At 44.2% G+C, this 17,950-nt stretch overlaps 1 long non-coding RNA gene across 4 annotated transcripts in view; it reads right to left on the reverse strand.

The window, feature by feature from the left end:
• The window catches only part of LOC105734468 (uncharacterized), an 81,989-nt gene extending 67,908 nt beyond the window's left edge, over nt 1-14,081 (reverse strand). For 3 of the 4 annotated variants that reach the window (XR_010338148.1, XR_010338147.1, XR_010338146.1), the window contains exons 1-2: nt 14,005-14,081; nt 8,870-9,006 (exon numbers count right to left, since the gene is read on the reverse strand). This is a non-coding gene — a long non-coding RNA (uncharacterized LOC105734468). The remainder of the gene's footprint in view (nt 1-8,869; nt 9,007-14,004) is intronic. The other variant, XR_010338149.1, reaches the window with a different exon arrangement.
• Nucleotides 14,082-17,950: the final 3,869 nt, after the last annotated feature.

The following is a 17,950-nucleotide window of genomic DNA, read 5'->3' on the forward strand; positions in this document are numbered from 1 at the left end:
AAAGGCATTCGGATAGGAAAGAAAAAAGTGAAACTATCTCTATGTAGAGATAACATGATCTTGCATATTAAAAAATTCCAAGGAATCCACCAAAAAATGATTTGAACTAATAAACAAGTTCAGCAATGTCATATGATCAATAAACAAAAATCAATTGTATTTCTATACACTAGCAATGAACAATCAAAAAATGAAATAAAGGGCTGGGCACGGTGGCGCATGCCTGTAATTCCAGCACTTTGGGAGGCTGAGGTCCAGTGGACCACCTGAGGCCAGGAGTTCAAGATCAGCCTGGCCAATATGGCGAAAACTCATCTCTACTAAAAATACAAAAATTAGCTGGGTGTGGTGGCACACGCCTATAGTCCCAGGTACTTGGGAGGCTGAGGCACAAGAACTGCTTGAACCCAGGAGGGAGAGGTTGCAGTGAGCCAAGATCGGGCCACTGCACTCCAGCCTGGGTGACAGAGTGGAACTCTGCCCCTACCCCTCAAAAAAAGAAAATTAAGAAAAAATCCAGCCAGGTGCAGTGGTTCACAGCTATAATCCCATGAGTGGGCTGCGGTGGGCTAGATGGAGCCACTGCACTCTAGTCTGGGCAACAGAGCAAGACTTTGTCTCTAAAAAACAAAGCCCTGCCTCTGAGATAAAAGCATGAAGAAATTAAAAAAAATTTTTTTTGAGATGGAGTCTTGTTCTGTTGCCAGGCTGGAGTACAGTGGCACGATCCCAGTTCACTGCAACCTCCGTCTCCCAGGTTCAAGTGATTCCCCTGCCTCAGCCTCCTGAGTAGGTGGGACTATGGGCTGGCACCACCGGCTAATTTTATGTATTTTAGTAGAGAAGGGGTTTCACCATGTTGGCCAGGATGGTCTTGATCTCCTGACCTCATAATCCACCCACCTCGGCCTCCCAAAGTGCTGGGATTACAGGCGTGAGTCACCATGCCTGGACTAAAAATTCTTTTTTAATTAAAAAAATCAAATTTTAAAGTAGTATCAAAAACAATAAAATGTCCAGGGATAAATTTAACAAAGGAACTATAAGACTTGTAGTGAAAACTACTGAAAGAAATTAAAGATCTAAAAAAAATCCCACGTTCACAAACTATTAGACAATATTGTTAAATGGCAATACTCCCCAAGCTGATACATAGAGATTCAACATAATCTCTATGAGAATTCCAGTTGTCCTTTTTTTTTTTTTTTTTTTTTTTAAAGAAATTGACAAACTGCTGAGTGTGGTAGATCATGCCTGTAATCCCAGCACTTTGGGAGGATGAGGCAGGAGGATTGTTTGAAGCCAGGAGTTTGATACCAGCCTGGGCTAAAAAGCAAGACCCTGTCTCTTAAAAAAAAAAAAAAAAAAAAAATGCAAAGAGGATCACTTGAGCCCAGGAGTTCAAGGCTGCAGTGAAGTACGATCATACCATTGCACTCCAGCCTGGGCAACAGAGAAAGATCCTATGTGTAAAGGAAAAGAAAAAAAGAAAGAAATTGGAAAGCTGATCCTAAAATTCATATGAAAATTCAAGGAAAGCCAAAATAATCTTGAAATCAAGAACGAAGTTAGAGGACTCTCACTTCCTGATTTCAAAACTTACTACAATTACAGTAATTAATAAGACAGTGTGATCTAGCATAGTGACAGACATACAAATCGACGGAATAGAGAGTCCAGAAGTTAACCTTTATGTTTATGTTTTATGGTCAATTCTTTATTTTTTTTTTTTTTCAGAGATGGGGTGTCACTATGTTGCCCAGGCTGGCCCTGAACTCCTGGGCTAAACTGATTCTCCTGCTTCAGCCTCTCTAGTAGCTGGGACTAGAGATTGGTGTCACCATGCCTGGTCTATGGTCAATTGATTTTTGATAAGGTTGCCAAGACAATCCAATGGTAAAAAGAGTATTTTTCAACAAAAGGTGCTGAGAAAACTAGATATCCATGTCTGAAAAATAAACTTGTACCCCTACTCTCACACTATACACAAAAGTTACCTCAAAATGGACTGAGTACAGTGGCTCATGCCTGTAATCCCAGCCCTTTGGGAGGCTGAGGTGGGAGGATCATTTGAGCTCATGAGTTTGAGACCAGCATGAGCAATACTGGGAGATCTCGTCTCTACAAAAAATACAAAAGTTAGCTGGGTGTGATGGCTCACACCTGTAGTGGCAGCTACTCGGGAGGCTGAGGTGGGGGGGATCACTTGAGCCTAGGAGGTCATGGCTGTAGTGAGCTGTGATCATGTCACTGCACTCCAGCCTGGGTGACAGAATGAGACCCTGTCTTGAAACAAAAATAACTCAAAATGAATCACTGTCCTAAATGTAAGAGCTAAAATAACAAAATTCCTAGAAGAAAACATAGGAATAAACCTCTGTCACCTTGAGTTAGACAATGATTTACTGGATATAACACCAAATGCCCAAGTGACAAAAAAATAGGTAAGCTGGACATCACTGAAAGTAAAAACTACTGTACATCAAAAGATACCATCAATAAAACGAAAAGACAACCCACAGAATGTGAGAAAATACTTGCAATTCATATTATCTGACAAAGGACTTATATTATATCCAGACATATAAAGAATCCTGGCTGGGCGCGGTGGCTCACACCTGTAATCCTAGCAGTTTGGGAGGCTGAGGCAGGCAGACTGCCTCAGCTCAGGAGTTGGAGACCAGCTGGGCAACACAGTGAAACCCCATCTCTACTAAAATACAAAAAAAAAAAAAAATTGGCCAGGCATGGTGGTATGTGCCTGTAGTCCCAGCTACTTGGGAGGCCGAGGCAGGAGAATTGTTTAAACTCAGGAGGCAGAGGTTACAGTGAGCCGAGATCGCACCACTGTACTCTAGCTTGAGTGACAGAGCAAGTCTCCATCTCCCAAAAAAAAAGAAAAAAAGAAGTCCTGCAACTCAGTAATAAAAAGACACATAATCCAATTAAAAATGGGCAACGAATTTGAATAGACATTTCTCCAAAGATATACAAACACATAAAAGAACATTCAATATCAAGAATTATTAGGGAAATGAAAATTAAAAGTATAATGAGACATCATTTTCATACTTACTAGGATGGCTATAATAAAAAAGACAAACTAAATGTGTTTATGAGGATATGGAGAAATTGAAACCTTCATACATTGCTGGTAGGAATGTAAAATGGCATAGCCACTTTTGCAAACAGTTTGATAGTTCCTCAAAAAGTAAAATGTAACGCCAGGCACCATGGCTCACACCTATAATCCCAGTAGTTTGGGAGGCTGAGTAGGGCAGATCACTTGAGCCCAGAAGTTTGAGACCAGTTCGGGCAACATGGGAAAATTCCATCTCTACAAAAAATACAAAAGTTAGCCAGGTGTCGTGGCACATGCCCATGGTCCCAGCCACTCAGGAGGCTCAAGTGGGAGATCACTTGAGTCCAGGAGGCGGAGGTTGCAGTGAGCCAAGATCGAGCCACTGCATTCCAGTCTGGATGACAGAGTGAGACCCTGTCTCGAAAAGAAAAAAAAAGTTAAACACAGAGCCACCATATGACAGCAATTCTACTCCTAGCTATCCACCCAAGAGAAAACAAAACATATATCCACACAAAAACTTGCACACAAATGTTCAGAGAAACATGAGTCATATTGGCCAAACATGAAAGCAACTGAACTGACCAACTGAGGAATGGATAAACAAAATGTGGTAGATCCATACAACAGAATATTATTTGGCAATAGGAAGGAATGATATATGCAACAGCATGGATGGACCTCAAAACATTATGCTAAGCGAAAGAAGCCAGCCATCAAGACCAGTATCTTGTATGATCGCATTTATATGGAATATCTAGAATAGACAAATCTCTAGATAGAGACAGAAAGTATATTAGTGGGTGGCTAAGACTGGGGAGAAGACTAACAGGAAGTGACTGCTAATGAGTATGAAGCTTCTTTGGTCGGGGAGGGGGAGAAAATGTTCTAAAATTGATCATGCTTGGGAGGCCGAGGTGGGTGGAACACTTGAGGTCAGTAGTTTGAGACCAGACTGGTCAACATGGCAAAATCCTGTCTCTACTAAAAATACAAAAATTAGCCATGTACGGTGGTGCCCGCCTGTAATCCCAGCTACTTGGGAGGCTGAGGCAGGAGAATCACTTGAACTGGGAGGCAGAAGTTGCAGTGAGTCAAGATTGCACCACTACACTCCAGTCTGGGTCACAGAGTGAGACTCTGTCTCAAAAAATAAAAATAAATAAATAAAACTACTAAACGGTAATTTTATTTATTTACAACAATATTTATTATTATTTTTAACAGTACCCTTTAAAAGGGTGAATTTTACTCAGGAGGTTGAGGCCAGAGAATCACTTGAGCCCAGGAGTTCAAGTCCAGCCTGGACTAAATATAGTAAGACTCTGTCTCAAAAATAAATAAATAAAAGGTGAATTGAATGATATGTGACATATATCTCAATGAAGTTGCAATGAAAAGATGGAGGAAGTAACAGAATGTCTATGTGCTAATAAGAATGATCTTGCAGAGAGAGGGGAAAACTGGTGGAACCATGTCCTCAAGTAGGTCAGAGACAATGGGATCAAGTGGCAAAGTAGAGAGAGACTAGATTTTGATGACAGTAGGAGCAGCTTATCTAGAACAGAGACAAAGGCAGAGTATATGTGTACAGATGTTGTGTGGTGGTTGGATGTCATGGTGGGAATCGGTAGATGTTTTATTCCAATGGTTTTCATTTTTTTCAGTCAAGTAAGAAGCCTGAGTGTAAGGATGGGAGAGGAAATGTTGAAGATGCCAGGAGAGAAGGTATGAAACAATCTAGGAGGGCAGGAGAGGAAAAGTAATGGAGCAAACAGAGAGCTGGATTTAGCCAAGGCTGAGGCTATGCCCTGTAAAGTGGATGGTAAGTACGCTGAAGTGACAGAGGGCAAAGGGAAGTGAGACTGTCTGCCCAGGAATGATTGTAACAGTGGGCCATGGAATCTAAGCTGATTAAAGGAGGAACATGGGAGCATGGGGGAAGTGAAGGAAGTGAAAACGTTCAGTCCCAGTGGGGTTGAAGGACTGCTGGAGCTGGAGTACTAGCTGGGGTGGGCTAGAAAAATAGGAGGTACTGGCTAGAGAGCAGGATGCCTGAAACTGAGAATATGGAAACAATGCAGTCACAGGTACCGATAAGATCAAGGGTCAGGCCCAATGTGGTGGCTCACGCCTGTAATCTCAGCACTTTGGGAGGCTGAGTAGAGTGATCACTTGAGGTCAGGAGCTCGAGACCAGCCTGGCCAACATGGTGAAATGCCGTTTCTACAAAAATACAAAAATTAGCTGGGTGTGGTGGCAGGCGCCTGTAATCTCAGCTATTCTGGAGGCTGAGGCAGGAAAATCACTTGAACCCAGAGGGCAGAGGCTAAAGTGAGCTGAGATCGTACCACCGCACTCCAGCCTGGGTGACAGAGTGAGACACTGTCTCAAAAAAAAAAAAAAAAGAGTCAGACTATTGGAGTAGGTAGCTGAGATGGGACTGAAAGGCATGATCATTGTGGGGTAGCAAATCGCAGAACTGATAGATGAAAATACTGGAAGGATCAGCCATAAAGATATTAAAATCACCAAGAATTAGGACTGGACCAGTGTTAAAAAGAATGACAGTGAGATCATAGCTAATGTAGAAATGGTAATGACAGGGGCAGATATGTGTGTATGTCTGTATATGATGATACAGAGTGGTAGTTGATGGTATATTCTGATGATCTGAGATTTACAACAGGGTGGTTGATACTTATATAATCTCAAAGTATTAAATCACTTATTAATCATGAAGGAAAAAAGAGGAACTACAGTGGAAAAACCTGACAGACACCACCTTAAGGACTCAAAGTGAACAAAACCAGTATCAGGACAAAATGACATCACGTGCCTCCCGATAGGAAGCACTGAAGACAACTTCTCTTCTGTGGTACTCTCACTAAAATTACATAACTTGAATATAATCACAGTGAAACTTGAGACAAATTCAAATTCTATGAAATAACTGTCCAGGACTCTTCTAAATGGTCAAAATCATAAAAGACAAAGAAAGACTAAAGAACTGTTCCATATTGTTAAAGCCTAAGGAAGCATGATGACTAAATGTAATGTGGGAGCCTGAACGGAATCCTTGAAAAGTGGCACTAGTGGAAAAACTGATGTAATCTAAATAAACCCTGCAGTTTCATTAATAGTACAGGCAATAGCTCGTTTATTGTGTTGCACTTTATTGCACTTCACAGATACTATGTCTTTCACTAATTGAAGGTTTGTGGCAATGTTGCATTGAACAAATCTGTTAGTACCATTTTTCCAACAGCATGTATTCACTTAGTGTCTCTGTCTTACATTTTGGTTATTTTCATACTTCAAACCTCTTCTAGTATCTGTTATGGCGATCTGTGATCAGTGCTTTTTTTTTTTTTTTTTTTTTTTGAGACAGGGTTTCAGGACTGTTGCCCAGGCTGGAGTACAGTCGTGTGATCCCAGCTCACTGCAGCCTTTGCCTCCTGGACTCAAGCAATTCTCCTGCCTCAGCCTCCCGAGTAGCTGGGACTAGAGGCACATGTCACGACGCCCAGCTTAATTTTTGTATTTTTTGCAGAGACAGAGTTTCACCATCTTGCCCACGCTGGTCTTGAACTACTGAGTTCAAGCAATCTGCCCACCTCAGCCTCTCAAAGTGCTAGGATTATAGGCGTGAGCTACCGTACCCTGCCTAGATCAGTGATCTTTGGTGTAACTATTGTAATTGTTTTAGGGTACCATGAACCGAACCCATATAAGATGGCAAACTGGGCTGGACGCGGTGGCTCACGCCTGTAATGCCTGCACTTCGGGAGGCCGAGGTAGACGGATCACAAGGTCAAGAGATCAAGACTATTCTGGTTAACATGGTGAAACTCTGTCTCTACTAAGAATACAAAAATTAGCTGGGCATGGTGGCGCATGCCTGTAATTCCAGCTACTCGGGAGGCTAAGGCAGGAGAATTGCTTGAACCCGGGAGGCGGAGGTTGCAGTGAGCCGAGATGGCGCCACTGCACTCCAGCCTGACGATAGAGCAAGACTCTGTCTCAAAAAAAAACAAACAAACAGAAAAACAAAACAAAAAAACAAGATGGCAAACTGAACTGTCAAATATGTATGTTCTGACTACTCCACTGACAGGCTATTACTCCATCTCTCTCCCTCTCCTCAGGCCTCCCTATTCCGAGACACAATAATATTGAAATTAGGCCCATTAATAACCCCACAATGGCTTCTAAATACTCGAGTGAAAGGAAGAGTCTCAACGTCTCTCACTTTATTTTTTATTTTTATTTTTTAGAGATGGGGACTTGCCATCTTGCCCAGGCTGGTCTGGAGCTCCTGGGCTCAGACAATTCTCCCGCTTCAGCGTCCCAAACTGCCGGAATTACAGGCATGATCCATTGCACCTGGCCTTCAACATCTCTCACTTTAAATCAAAGGCTGGAAATGATTAAGCTTTGTGAGAAAGGCATGTTGAAAGCCGAAAGAGGCCAAAGGCTAGGCTTATCGCGCCGAACAGTTAGCCAAGTTGTGAATGCAAAGGAAAAGGTTTTGAAGGAAATTAAAAGTGCTATTCCAGTGAAGACATGAGTGATAAGACAGTGAAACAGTGTTATTGTGGATATAGAGAAAGTTTCGGTGGTCTGGCTAGACAATCAAACCAGCCACAAGATTTCCTTAAGCCAAAGCTTAATTCAGAGCAAGGCCCTAACTCTCTTCAATTCTATGAAGGCTGAGAAAGGTGAGGAAGCTACAGAAGAAAAGTTGAAAGCCAGCAAAAGTTGGTTCATGAGGTTTAAGGAAAGAAGCCATCTCCATAACATAAAAGAGCAAGGTGAAGCAACAAGTGCTGATGTAGAAGCTGCAGGAAGTTATGTAGAAAAATTTAGCCAAGACAGTTGATGAACCAGAGATTTTATTTTTATTATTTTTTTAAGACAGAGTTTCACTCTTGTTGCCCAGGCTGGAGTGCAGTGGTGCGATCTCGGCTCACTGCGACCTCCACCTTCCAGTTACAAGTGATTCTCCTGCCTCAGCCTCCTGAGTAGCTGGGATTACAGGCACCCGCCACCACGACTGGCTAATTTTTGTATTTTTAGTAGAGATAGGGTTTACCACGTTGGCCAGGCTGGTCTCAAACTCCAGACCTCATGATCCACCCGCCTCAGCCTCCTAAAGTGCTGGGATTACAGGCGTGAGCCACTGCACCCGGCCAACAGATTTTCAATGTAGATCAAACAGCCTTATGCTGGGAGAAGATGCCATCTAGGACTTTCACAGCTAGAGAGAAGTCAATGCCTGGCTTCAAAGTTTCAAAGGACAGGATGACTCTCTTATTAGAGGCTCATGCAGCTGGTGACTTTTAACTTGATGCCAGTGTTCATTTACCATTCTGAAAATCCTAGGGTCCTTCAAAACTATGCTAAATGTACTCTGTCTGTGCTCTATAAATGGAACAACAAAGCCTGGATGACAGCAAATCTGTTTGTAGCATAGTTTACTAAATACTTTAAGCCCACTGCTGAGACCTGGTACTCAGATAAAAAGATTCCATTCAAAATATTACTACTCATTGACAATGTACCTGAACACCTAAGAGCTCTGATGGAAATGTACAAGGAGATTCACGCTGTTTTCATGCCTGCTAACACAACATCCGTTCTGCAGCCCATGTATCAAGGAGTAGTACTGACTTTTAGGTCTTATTATTTAGAAAATACATTTCATAAGGCTATAGCTGCCAGAGACAGTGACTCCTTTGATGGATCTGGGAAAAGTAAATTGAAAATATTCTGGAAAGGACTCACCATTCTAGATGTCATTAAGAACATCTGTGATGCATGAGAGGAGGTCAAAATATCAACATTAACAGGAGTGTAGAAGAAGTTAACTCCAACCCTCAGGGATGACTTTCAGGGGTTCAAGACTTCAGAAGAGGAAGTAACTGCAGAGATGTTGGAAATAACAAGAGAATCAGAATTAGAAGTGGAGTCTGAAGAAGTGACTGAACTGCTGCCATCTCACGACAAAACTTTTTTTTTTTTTTTTGAGATGGAGTCTCGCTCTGTCACCCAGGCTGGAGTACAGTGGTGCGGTCTCAACTCACTGCAACCTCCAGCTCCTGGGTTCAAGAGATTCTCCTGCCTCAGCCTCCTGAACAGCTGGGACTACAGGCGCCCACCACCACGCCCGGTTAATTTTTTCGTATATTTAGTAGAGACGGGGTTTCACCATGCTGGCCAGGCTGGTCTTGAACTCCTGACCTCAGCGATCTACCCACCTTGGCCTCCCAAAGTGCTGAGATTACAGGTGTGAGCCACTGCACCTGGCCCATGATAAAACTTTAATATAGCCTGGGTAACAAAGTGAGACCCTGTCTCCACAAAATTTTTTTTAAAAATTCCTGGGGATGGTGGCACATACCTGTGGTCCCAGCTACTCCAGAGGCTGAGGCAGGAAGATTGCTTGAGGCCAGGAGTTAGAGACTACCCTGGACAACATAGCAAGACTCCACCTCTGCAAAATTTTAAAAATTGGCTGGGCATGGTGGCACGCACCCATAGTTCCAGCTACTTGGGAGGCTGAGGCAGGAGGACTGCTTGAGCCTGGGAGAGCTAGAGTGAGCCATGACTGCGCCACTACACTCTAGCCTGGGTGACAGAGGTGAGATCCTGTCTCAGAAAGAAGTTAGTAGATGAGGAGTTGCTTCTTATGGGTGAGCAAAACAGTGATTTCCTGGGATGGAATCTACTCCTAGTGAAGATGCTGGGAATACTGTGGAAATGACAACAAAGGATTTAGAGTATTACATAATCCTAACAAAGCAGTAGCAGGGTTTGAGGACTGACTCCAGTTTTGAAAGAAGTTCTACTGTGGATAAAATGCTATTAAACAGCATCGCATGCTACAGAGAAATCTTTTGTGAAAGCAAGAGTCGATGCAGCAAACTTTATTAATGTCTTATTTTAAGAATTTGCCACAGCCACCCCAACCAGCAACCACCACCCTGATCAGTCAGCAGCCATCAACATCAAGGTAAGACCCTTCACCAGCAAAAAATTACAACTTGCTGAAGCCTCAAGACGATCATTAGCATTTTTTAGGAATATAGTATTTTTAAATTAAGGTATATACTTTTTTGATACAATGCTATTATACACTTAATAGATTATAGTACAATGTAAACATAACTTTTGTATGCACTGAGAAACCAAAAAATTCATCTGACTTGCTTTATTGTGTTGGTCTGGAACTGAACCTGTGATATGCCTGTATGTACCAATGTTAATTTTATAGTTAAACTGTAATTATATAATTTCTTTCTCTTTTTTTTTTTTTTGAAATAGAGTCTCACTATGTCGCCCAGGCTAGAGTGCAGTGGTGCGATCTCAGCTCATTGCAACCTCTGCCTCCTGGGTTCAAGCAATTTTCATGCTTCGGCCTCCCAAGTAGCTGGGATTATAGGTGTGTGGCACCACACCCAGCTAATTTTCATATTTTTAGTAGAGATGGGGTTTCACTATTTTGGCCAGGCTGGTCTTGAACTCCTGACCTCAAGTGATCCACCCCCTCGACCTCCCAAAGTGCTGGGATTACAGGTGTGAGCCACTGCACCCAGCCTGTAATTATATAATTTCTTAACATTTGGGAAATCTAAGTGAAGAATATATGAGAATTCTTGTAAATTTTTGCAGCTTTTTAAAAGTCTGAAATTATTTTATGTTCAAAAATTCTTGGCCAGGCCTGGTGGCTCACATCTATAATCCCAGCAATCTAGGAGGCTGAGGCAGGCGGATCACTTGAGGTTAGGAGTTCAAGACCAGCCTGGCCAACATGGTGAGACCCTATCTCTACTAAAAATACAAAAATTAGCTGGGCATGGTGGTATGTGCCTGTAGTCCCAGCTACTCGGGAGGCTGAGGCAGGAGAATCACTTGAACCTGGGGGGCAGAGGTTGTAGTGAGTCAAAATCATGCCACTGCACTCTAGCCTGGGCAACAGAGTGAGATTCCATCTCAAAAAAACAAAACCAAAAAACCAGTTCTTAAAAAAATGAAAAAAGGGTTGTTTGAGGACGGAGAATGCCTGGAAAGGGTAACTAGGAGCAAGCACACACCCTCTCACCCTCACCACTCAGTCTCCCAGTAAGTGGGGTATGAGAGGGCTGCTGGGAGGACAGAATGTTCAGGCAAAAGCCAGACTGCTATTTAAGCAGTGGTTCCCAGTGAGAGGTGGGGGCTGGACAATTAAAGGGTGTTTCGGGGGCATTTTTTCTTTCTTTCTTTTTTTTGAGATGAAGTTTCACTCTTGTTGCGCAGGCTAGAGTGCAATGGCGCGATCTCAGCTCACTGCAACCTGTGCCTCCTGGGTTCAAGTGATTCTCCTACCTCAGTCTCCCAAGTAGCTGGGACTACAGGCACACGCCACCAAGTCTGGCTAATTTTCATATTATTAGTAGAGATGGGGTTTTACCATGTTGGCCAGGCTGGTCTTGAACTCTTGACCTCAGGTGATCCACCCGCCTTGGCCTCCCAAAGTGCTGGGATTACAGGCGTGAGCCACAATGCCCGACCCATTTTTTTTTTTTTTTTAAGACAGGGTCTGGCTGTCACCCAGGCTGGACAGAAGTGGTGTGATCTCAACTCACTGCAACCTCCTTCTCCCAGGCTCAAGCAGCCCTCCCATCTCAGCTGCCCAAGTAGCTGGGACCACAGGTGTGTGCCACAACACCCAGCTAATTTTTGTATTTTTTGTAGAGACGGGGTTTCACAATGTTGCCCCGGCTGGTCTCGAACTCCTGGACTCAAGTGATCTACCCGCCTTGGCCTCCTAAAGTGCTGGCATTACAGGCGTGAGCCATCACACCTGGCCCTGTTTGGGGGGCATTTTTGACTGTGACAATAATTGGAGATCATCAGTGACAACCCTGGCTACAGACCAGGGATGCTCAGTCCTCCGCAGTGTAAAGGACAGCTTCACACCACAAAGAATCATACCACATCCCATACACCTTTAGAGTATCTCACCAGACAGTCATATAGGTGAAAAACCTGTTCATTTATTCTTTTATTCGTTCAACAAACATTCACCAAGAGAAAGTCTACCAGGGGTCAAGCACTATTTTAGGTAATAGGCTTATATCAGAGAACACAAAAGACAAAAATCCCTGCCCTTCTGGAGCTTACAATTGAGTGGGAGAGTCAGACAATTAACAGCAAACATACTAAGCAGTTAACGCTACACTGTGAAGAAGGTGTAGAATGCCACGGAACAGATAGAGTAGGGGCATGATAGGAGCGAGCTGCGATTTTAAACAGGATGGTCAGAGGGGCCCTCTGAGAAAGTGACAGCTGAGTAGAGGCCTGAAGGAAGTGAGGGCCTGAGCCTTGTGGATATTTGAGGAAAGAGCATTTCAAGTACACAAAACCCCCGAGGTGTAAGTGTCCCTAAGGTGTTCAAATAATGAGGAGGCCAGCATGAGTGGACAGAGTGAGCAAGGAGGGAGAGTGGTGGGAGATAAGGTCAGAGAAGTTAAGAGGGTCTAATCATGGATATTAATATACACTGATTTTTCCAGAAATCAACAACCACATAAATTGAGAAACTATTCCACATTGTTTTGTTTAGAACTTTGTGAAGAATGTTCATCATTTAGGAAAACTGTGTCACCCTACCTGTGGCTTCTGAGCCACCAATCAACACACACGTAGCTAATACTATCATTAAGTTTAAGACCATGTCTTCTAGTGGAGTCATAGCCCAGTCTTTAAATACATATTATGTAATATACAGTAATATTATATATTATGTGATATTATATAATAATTTTATATATTACTCTTCCTTTACTACTCCCTATATTACAATTAGGGCATTGTATTGGTTTTCAGGGAATTATGTGTGTAGATTCTATTTTCTATGCACTTCATTTTAGAATAGTAAAGCATTCCAACATATACCTTATATATATATATTAAAAAAAAGCAATGTTGGGTCCAACAGGTATGAGAACGACCAAAGCATAGCAAGAAAATAAAGGGAGTATTCAGAAGCCAGGATGAGAATGGAGGGAATTTTGCTGATAACTGAAGGTGAGTTCCTTAAGGCCTGGTCAAAGGATTTCAGGATGGAAATAGGATGTCCAGGGCTGTATGGAGATGCAACCAGGAGATCTGTGGGCTTCTTGTGGTGACTAACATTATATAAGGGGCCATTAAAAAGTGGTTTTTAATCTAAGTTGCTGCACACTTTGGGTGTCTTCACCTGTTTAACAGGGTAGGCTGGGGAGCAAAGAGAGTTCTCTCCTCAATGAGACCAGAAGTAACCCAAAGCCAGGCTCCATTTTTCACCCACAGCACAGGTCGGAGCCCCGGGCTAAGCTCATGTCCTCGGGCCAAACTTATTGCTATAAACTATGCACCTCTAGCCTCTTTAGGGTTAAGAAAGAAACAGGTAAAAAGAGGAAAAACAGTAACAGAGAAAGACAAGCATTCAGAAAGATCCAATGGAGGAAAGGTCAGAGACAGAAAAGAAAGAGATCAAGAGAGACAATATGCTTTTGAATCAAGATAGTCATTATTTATTGAAAATTTTCTAGGGACTGGGTGCTGGGCAAAGTAACGCACATGCATTGTCTCAGGTACAGATTATCAGATCCTCATTTGACAGATGAGGAAACTGAGGCCCAGGTGGGTGAAGGAGATGGCTCAAGGTCTCATAGCTGGTTTAAACTGGTCAGGTCAGCATCTTACGTCTACTATGTCTCAAAAAGGGAGACAGACAGAAAGAGACAGAAATGGGAGAGGATATGCAGACACAGACAGGAACGCAGACGATCATGTGAGCGGCAGGCCTGCACGGAATCATTTCGAAAGACACTGAGGGTAGCAGGTGGGGCCGCGGAGGACAGCAAAGGGCACCGAGCGTTCTGCAGGGTACTCACTTGGTTGCCGCCTGGGAGCCGCAGGACTACTTGGCCTCTCTTTGCTACCCGCACGATCCTCCGCAACCAGTTGACCTAGGGTTTAGAGGCCGCTCAGTTAAAAGCTCGCGCAGGCCCCACCCCTCGCGCGCCCCGGCCGGCCTCTTCCCGCTGCTACTCCCCCCAACCGCCAGGATGCCAGGATGAGAATAAACGGAATTTTGCTGATAACCGAAGGTGAGTTCCTTAAGACCTGGTCAAAGGAACTAAGGATGGAAATAGAAAATAAGACGTCCAAGGCTTCTTACCTTACTCCTCCTGCCGTCAGCGTCGGCGCAAACGCTCCCGTCGCAGCCGTTGCCGCCGACGCCGACGCCGACGCCGCGCGCGCGCGCATTGATACGAGGGGCTTGCTGCATGACTTGAAGCATACACTGAACGCGACCCTTCCGCGGGCTAGAGCGCGAGCAGGGGCAAGGGCCTACGCCGCTACGGAAGGCTCCCCGGCTCCCATTGGAGGATTGCCCTTCTGTCTTTCCTGGGATTGGCTGGGGATGGAAGCACTTTATTTTTGTCCCCGAGGCTTAGATCCAAACAGGAAAACTCTGCCCCTTCGGGGGACTTTGGTTGGTTTACGAGCCAAGCCCACCCTTTAACAGGATTGGCCAGGAAAGGAGTTCTTGTCTTCGGCAGTTTCCGGTCTATTTGACAGGGTTGGTGGGGGGCTAGTTGGGAATACGCAGGCGCGAAGCCGGAAGCCAAGCCAGGCGAGTCACCGAACAATCGAGATGCTTGGCTTCTTTGATGTCTTACTCTCCATAAGCCATCTTGCACTGCCTTCGCTCTGCTAAGAGATGCGATTCGCACCCAGTTTCCCACGGCTCCACACCCACCTGCAGGGATCCCTAAGCCAGTTTTCTCTCGCTCAAAGTGAGCAGAGTTCCTAATTCCACATGCATGGAGGATGAAGTGGTTATAGGGATGTGGCGCGTCACCCACCGGTCCCTGATACTGAGACATTGGTCAAGTGACAACCTTGCTAGGCGCCTCAGTTAAACCATCTGGAAATGGAAAGATGTTTTGAAATTTTCCTCACAATGTGTGAGGATAAAATGAGAGGACATATATAAATCAGTTGCCTGGGGGATAAATAATTAAGTTCTCTCCTCCCAGTTCTTTCCCAGTGCTAAGGCGGGCAGAACTTTCGACCCAGAGAGGCAAACTAACTTATTTGAAGTCACACAGCAGGCCCCACCCCTCGCGCGCTCTGGCCCTGTCTCTTCCCATTTCCACTCCACCCCCCAACGACCAGTCTTTAAGGCGTCTCACCATACACCGCCGGCAGTCGGCGCAGTAAGACCCAGAATAAAACCCAGGCCTTTCGTCTTCCAAAGGAAAGCTGTTTAAGAAGGAAGGAAAGGGAAGGACCCTCCTATTTGCAAGAGTTCTTAATTTGGATTCTACAGACCTCTAATCGAGTCTGGGGACAGGGTTTGGAGAGGTCCTTGAATTTGGATGGGAACAAATTTACATCTTTATTTTCCCTCTCCTCTAACGGAAATTTAGCATTTTTTCAATAAAGAATGTAACTAGCCATAGTAGCAGTAGTAGTAACAGTACTGATTGTCACTGATAGAAATCAGAGATTTTCATATCACATTATAGATGTTGCAGATCTCTTGAAAATCATAATCTCAATTATTTAAAAATCATGATAGTCATTAGACCCGCCATTAAATCTTATGATTTAATGGATGAATGGGGAGTACGTATACAATTATACTATAGTACATATTTGCTTTTTCCATATTTTAATAACTATATTTCAATATAACCAATTTCTTTTGTAATCTAGATATTTTATTCTATGAACTTAAACGGTTTTTTTTCTGTGAAAAGGTCCAGCTGGGCGCAGTGGCTCATGCCTGTAATCCCAGCACTTTGGGAGATGGAGGTGGGCAAATCACCTGAGGTCGGGAGTTCCAGACCAGCCGGGCCAACATGGTGAAACCTTGTCTCTACTAAAAATACAAAAATTAGCCTGGTGTGGTGGCAAGTGCCTGTAATCCCAGTTATTTGGGAGGCTGAGGCAGGACAATCACTTGAACCCAGGAGGTGGAGGTTGCAGTGAGCCAAGACCGCCCCATTGCACTCCAGCCTGGGTGACAAGAGTGAGACTCCATTGAAAGAAAGAAAGAAAGAAAGAAAGGCAGGAAGGAAGGAAGGAAGAAAAGATCCATAGGCTTCACTAGATCACCAAAGGGGTCCATGGCACAAAAAATATTAAGAATATTTGTCTTGAACCCTAGGCTCCAGGAGGACAAAGACTTGCCCTATCTTGTTTCCTTGCTGTATCCCTTTCACCCAGTTCAGTACTTCAGGCACACAGTAAGTACTCATAAGTGTTTACTGAATGAATAATAGGATTCCCTCCCAACCATTCTGCACACCCCCAATTGGGGGAGCCACTGCTGGCCCTTTGGATCACCTAAGAAGGAGGGACATTCTTGAATCTGGTTTTGTCCCTGTCAATCTGATTCTGCTCACAGAAGTAGATGGCAATTTAAAGGACTGGTCCCAGGAAATCCCAGGAACCTCCCATCCAGGAGCAGGGCCCTCTGCTGCAAAGGAGTGAGGGTAAGCTAGGAAGTAGTTTCAACATGGGAACAGGCCCTAGGGCACATTTGGCCCATGACTCTTTATCCTCCTGGTTTCTGTTTAAGGTCTTAGCCAGTAGGTCTTGTCTTCTCTGGCCTTCAGCAAAGACAAAATCTTGGAGCTAGATGTGACCTTAAAGACCTAGAGCAGCCCTCCCTTTCAGAGGTCCAGACTGAAGAGTGAGGGCACAGGGAAGAAGATGTTACTCTGGGCAAAGAACATCCTGTCCTCCCATGCCTCAGCCAAGACACAAGCACCCTGGCCAACTATATTAGACTCCTACGATTGACTCTTAAGAGCATCCCTGAAGAGGAAGACCAGAGGCCCTCTCTAACAGGGTGGGTGAAGAAGAGTCTTAAATGCCAGGATGAGGGGCTGGGGATTTAATTGGGGAGACAGAGAGGAACCAGGGAAGAGTACAATGAAAGCCAGACTTCAGAGACCCACTTCAAGGCTAGACTCTGTCTTGAGAATTTAGGCAGGTTGCTTCTCCTGGACTGATCCCCTAGCATGATAAGCCTCAGTTTATAGAGGGAAAACTGAGGCCCTCTAGAGAGGACAAGGAGAGTCATGTTATGGGGTAGGGCCAACTGAGGCAAGAGTAACCAGGCTGGCTACTCTGGCTCTGATTGGCTAGGATTCTTTGGCAGGCTGACCTCTTCCTGGCCTACTCCAATGCCTTTGCCCCTGCTGCTTTCCCCTCCCCTCCTCTTCACCGCATGCTCATTGGAGTTGGCTTCAGATATTGCATGTAGATGTCTCTTTTCTCTACACAAGATACCTTGACTTAGGATCCTGCACTTTCAGCTCTGGCCTTGAGGTATTGCATTACTTTGGGCAAGACATTCCCGTTTCTGAGCCTCAGTCCTCCCTACCCACCTCTGACAGTGCATCAAAACCTCCATCCTGTCCCCAAAACATTTATCAGAATCATGGAGAGATGTGTCCAGGATCTGGTATTCCAACCATCTCACAAGGAGACCTGGAGAGGGAAGGGGCCTTGCCAAAGGTCTCACACCAACCTGGCAGTCATCTTGATTCCTATCCTTCCGTATCTAAAGCCTGTCGAGTCCAACATCTTGAAAGCTCTCATAGAATAGATAAATTGCTCATGTGGAAGAATTCCAACTAATTTATATACATACTTCCTTCTTAAGGAAATGGAGCATAACTCCACATTCCCTAAGCATGGATTGTGCTTAGTTGTCTTCCTTCCAAAGAGTACAGCATGGAAAAAGGGAAAGAAGAGTAGCTTTACAGTGGAGAAACCTGATGGACACTACCTCTTCCAGGTGATCAAAGTTAACAT

Source organism: Aotus nancymaae, unplaced genomic scaffold (genome assembly GCF_030222135.1).
Source record: "Aotus nancymaae isolate 86718 unplaced genomic scaffold, 86718_ANA_hifiasm-v0.15.2.pri h1tg000058l, whole genome shotgun sequence".
Classification (NCBI taxonomy): Eukaryota; Metazoa; Chordata; class Mammalia; order Primates; family Aotidae; genus Aotus; species Aotus nancymaae.